At 35.9% G+C, this 4422-nt stretch overlaps 1 pseudogene; it reads right to left on the bottom strand.

Annotated features, from left to right (window-relative positions):
* Positions 1 to 225: 225 nt before the first annotated feature.
* Positions 226 to 831, bottom strand: LOC121163779 (annotated as a pseudogene).
* Between the last annotated feature and the right edge of the window lie 3591 nt (positions 832 to 4422).

Below are 4422 nucleotides of genomic sequence, written 5' to 3'. Positions count from 1 at the left end.
ACAAAAAAACTTTATTGGGGGGAAATCAGAAAATATAATTAGGAAAAGGATAGCAATACACTTGCTAATAAGAACGCAGACTTCTTTTTTTTTTTTTTCATGAACAGGTATGATTTCGATAGTAAGTTTGAAACTCTTGCCTTAAGCAAGGGCACTGCAGTAATTATATCAGGGACAAACAATTTCCTACACTGTCAACATATAAAAGTTCTTCCTTTCACACTTTTAACACTTATCAGCAAGCAGATACAATCCTCGTATGCTTTGATCTGTCTGCTGGGTTAACCCAAGCTGCTTCTTCAGAGACTCTGGCATCTCGGGGGTCGGGGGCGAGACAACCTGAAGTAGACCTTCACCTTCACCGAGTCAAAGATGAACCTCTGCAGAACAGAGTCCCAATCACGACTATGCGGGCAAAGAGCCCCTTCCACACACATCTAAATCCAAGTCTCTCGAGAACCTGAGAGGAATGCTCCCCTTCTCGTTATCCAGCACAGATACCGCGGAGTCAGCAGGGTTAGAAGCAATGCAAGTAGACGCAGGAATATAACTCTAACAAATCTTACAACCAGCTGTTCTGCTTTTGCACATTCACTTCGGGGCTTAGGAACCACAGACCTGTACAAGGCTTCCACAGTGCGTTCAAAGCAGGTAAACTTGCTGTAGGGGATCTGCCTCATTCAGGAGGGGAGCAATGCCCTTGGAGAACTCTTACCTGGCCTTCCTCCGTACACATTTTGGGAGCTGCATCCTCAAAGTGTTGGCATTACCTGACTGGGTTTGAATTCGAACCTTAGTAGCTTCCATAGGAACCGGGGCAATGTCAGCAGTAGAACATCAATTATTCTATCTGAATTTGGGATGGATATTCAGTCCCCATTTAGAAATCTAAGAAATCGTGTAAAGAATTGCTAGTTCCACGCTACTCCTTTACAGAAAAGATAATAATGTGCTCTTAATAGGTTGTTCTTTATAAATTGGACTCTTATGTATGAATTGAATAAAGAAAATCACCTGTGATTTATTTTTATAAGTAAAATTATCATAAATTTATGAACATTAAAAATATTTCTCTAAGTTATGATCAGAGCATTAAGTATTGAAATATGCTTGACAACACAGTCCTTAGTAGAAGCCAAAAGTAATTTCTCAATACTTTGTTTTCCATAGCAGAGCCATTATATAATAAAAAGGATTGTGGTTGAGATATATTTCTAAGCTATTCATTTCTTTATATTTATTTATTTATTTATCTATTTAAAGTTGATAATCTAGCTTTCTAGACATTTCCTCAGAAATAGGAATGCCTTTTTCTCAGAGGAAAAACAATTATTGTTTTAATTTTTTTATTACAAATGATCAAAGTGAATGACTTTAAAACCTCAGACAAAATTGAAATGATTACTTATATAGAACATAAATGCTATATTGGCAGAAATTGGGAGAAATTTTTTTGCTTGTTTGTTTTAATTGTTAACACTTTTGGAAAAATTAAAATTAGCAAAATTCTTTGAATTTACAGGGGAAAAATGACAAAAGACCAGAGAAAATGGAAGTGGCAATATTCTCAATTATCACTACTAAAGATAAGGTTTATGGTATTGTTGGTAAATGTTTATCATAACTGTTAATAGGTGTGCATTATTTGGTATATTTTAAGTCTGTGAGACCACTAACTTAACTATTTCTCGTTCATCTATTATGAAATGAGCAAATCATTGCTAATCTTCAAATTTCATTTTCATATTCTTCCTTTAAGATTGCCTGTGGCATACACTGGCTTTGAGCTTACTTTCATTTTATTTGAGAATAAAATCAACCTTTCCATTTCATAGAAAATAAAGCTCAGGCTCTGGACTATTTGGAGTCTATAAGAAGAATTTGGGAGCACACTGTAGTTCCGTGGGTAAAGTTACCACTGTGATGTCTGCCCTGCATATCAGAGTTCCTGGCACGGAGTCCTTCTAGCACCTTTGGTCATAATTCCTGCAAACACACTTCTGAGAGGCGCAAGAATGAGGGGTCAGGTGCTTGGACTTGTGCTACCCTGTGGGAGAGATGCCTGGAGCGCCTGGCTACAATCATCAGTCCAGTCAAGGCTCAACTGCTGAGTCCATTTGGGAAAATAATTTTTCCACAAGGGGTGTGTGTGTGTGTGTGTGTGTGTGTGTCTTTCCCTCTGTTTCAAATAATAAACTGACAAAAGAGAAGTTTCATCATTGCATAATAAATGCATTATAGGACATTATTTGATAGAAATTCACAAGCCTTCCTTAAATCTGTGAATGCACTGTAATATGATCAGCTCCTTTGTTCCTTATAAAATTAATGCATTTCATTTTCACCTTTTTAGACAAACTAAATTTAATACCTTCATACAGTATCCCATCAATTAAATGTGTATTTAAACACAAATAACAAAATATATATGGAAATTAAAATGTGAATGTTTAATAAGTAAATATTGAATGTAGAAAATAATTTTTCTAGTTACTTAGTTTAGGTTATGTGTTTTACAGCATTTGAAGTGATTAGCATGTTTTCAAATTCTAGAATGTATAGGTGTGAACCATCTATGTTTTTTTTGTTAGACAGTCACACAAAAAGCATGATAGAGCCCGTACATATTTTTATTCATGAGACACAATAAAACACACATCCTTATTAAGTAGTCTTTAAGAATCTGATGCAAATGGTAAATCCACAGAGCATAGAAGCACACCTAAGTATATAGTCACAAAGAACCATACACAGGACTCAGAACTGTCGTGACAAAAATCTCTGCAGGAACACAGGAGACATCTTCATAAAATCTGCACAGAATACATGGACATCTTTGAGCAGGACAAACAGGTCTATATTCTCAATTATATGTATCGGTGTGAATAATACCAAATCATGAAAGCGTACTTTTCTTCGAAAGTATTCATTACAAAACAGCAATGCAGAAATATTGCTTCACTACAAAGTGTATGAAGAACAGAATGCATTGATTTTTCAATTCCCAGACTTGCTCCATGCTGAAAACGGGCAACAATCACTTGTGGAACTGGTACAAGTGGACAGCCCTAGATACCACATTTAAACTTTCTGATCTAGAATGTCTGGTCAGGCGAGGCAATTGCCCTGTGTAGTACCATTCTATAATGTGGCTTCGATCCAACTTGATTTGGGTACAGCATCTGAGAATACTGTTAAGCGAAACAGGATTGAATGAAAAAATTGTCAAGAAAATATAATTTTCTTGGCATTTTTCCTGATTAAGAGAATCTGTGTCCAAGTCAAGTAACAATTCAACTTTTCTAATTCAAAATTGAGTTTCCTACTCCATACTGTTAGAAGCCTCAGTTACTTCTCAAGCATACTCAAGTGGGCAGACTATATTCACTATGGCATTTCTTCAAATATACATTTGTTTAAAAAAAATCATTTTACTTTTTGGTGAAGTGAGCAGTGAAATCTGAGTGAAATACAGGAATAATGAGGTAATGCTAATTAGAAAGAAGGAATGCACCATACACAGTATAAGTTAATGATATTCAAGTTTCTGGTGATAAAGTTATAATCAATGTACTTGAACAGACAGTTACTATTATTCAGCATGTTTATTGCACAGTCCAAGGTCAGGGAAATGCCCAGGATTCCCAATGAAACCAGCAGTTACGCTCTGATTACCTCACTGCATTTTTCCGGAATCAAATACTCTTTCATTCTCTTATCAGTTTCCTTATTACATTTAATTTGCAAATCCTCAGAATAAGCTTTTTTCCCATTTTCTTACCTGACTGAATTTGAAAAACATTGTCTACAGTTCCTGTACTGGCAACTTTCTTCTTTCTCAAATTTTTATGCTCCAAGAACTTAAACATATAATATTACAAAATATTTTAGCATGACTTTTGATATCAAATAAGTCAAATTTTTCCACATTCTTCTAGTGCAGGGATTTTTGTATTATTATATTATTTTTTTAAAATTCTCATTGGAAATTCAGATGTACAGAGAAGAGGAGAGACAGAAATAAAGATCTTCCATTCATTGATTCACTCCCCGACTAAGTGCAACAGCCTGTGCTATGCCCGAAGCCAGGATCCAGGAACTTCTTCCAGGGGGTCCCACACGGGTGCAGAGTCCCAATGCCTTGGGCCATCCTTGACTGCTTTCCCAAGCCACAAGCAGGGAGCAGCTTGGGAAGTGGAGCTTCTGAGATTCAATTCAAACCCCATATGGGATCCTTAAACATTCAAGGCAATAACTTCAGCCGCTAGGCTACTGCACTGACCCCTGTGAAGTATTTTAAAATGCTGTTGCATGAACTAGCTGCCTTTTTCTACATGTTATGTTCTTTTATTCATAATAAATGGATATGAAATTTACCATAAATGTGATTTCATGGAAATTTTTCAAATCTTGGAAAATATT

Source organism: Ochotona curzoniae, unplaced genomic scaffold (assembly GCF_017591425.1).
Source record: "Ochotona curzoniae isolate NIBS_2020 unplaced genomic scaffold, NIBS_Ocur_1.0 contig_64, whole genome shotgun sequence".
Taxonomy (NCBI): domain Eukaryota; kingdom Metazoa; phylum Chordata; class Mammalia; order Lagomorpha; family Ochotonidae; genus Ochotona; species Ochotona curzoniae.
This window is presented reverse-complemented; position numbering and strand designations above follow the sequence as displayed.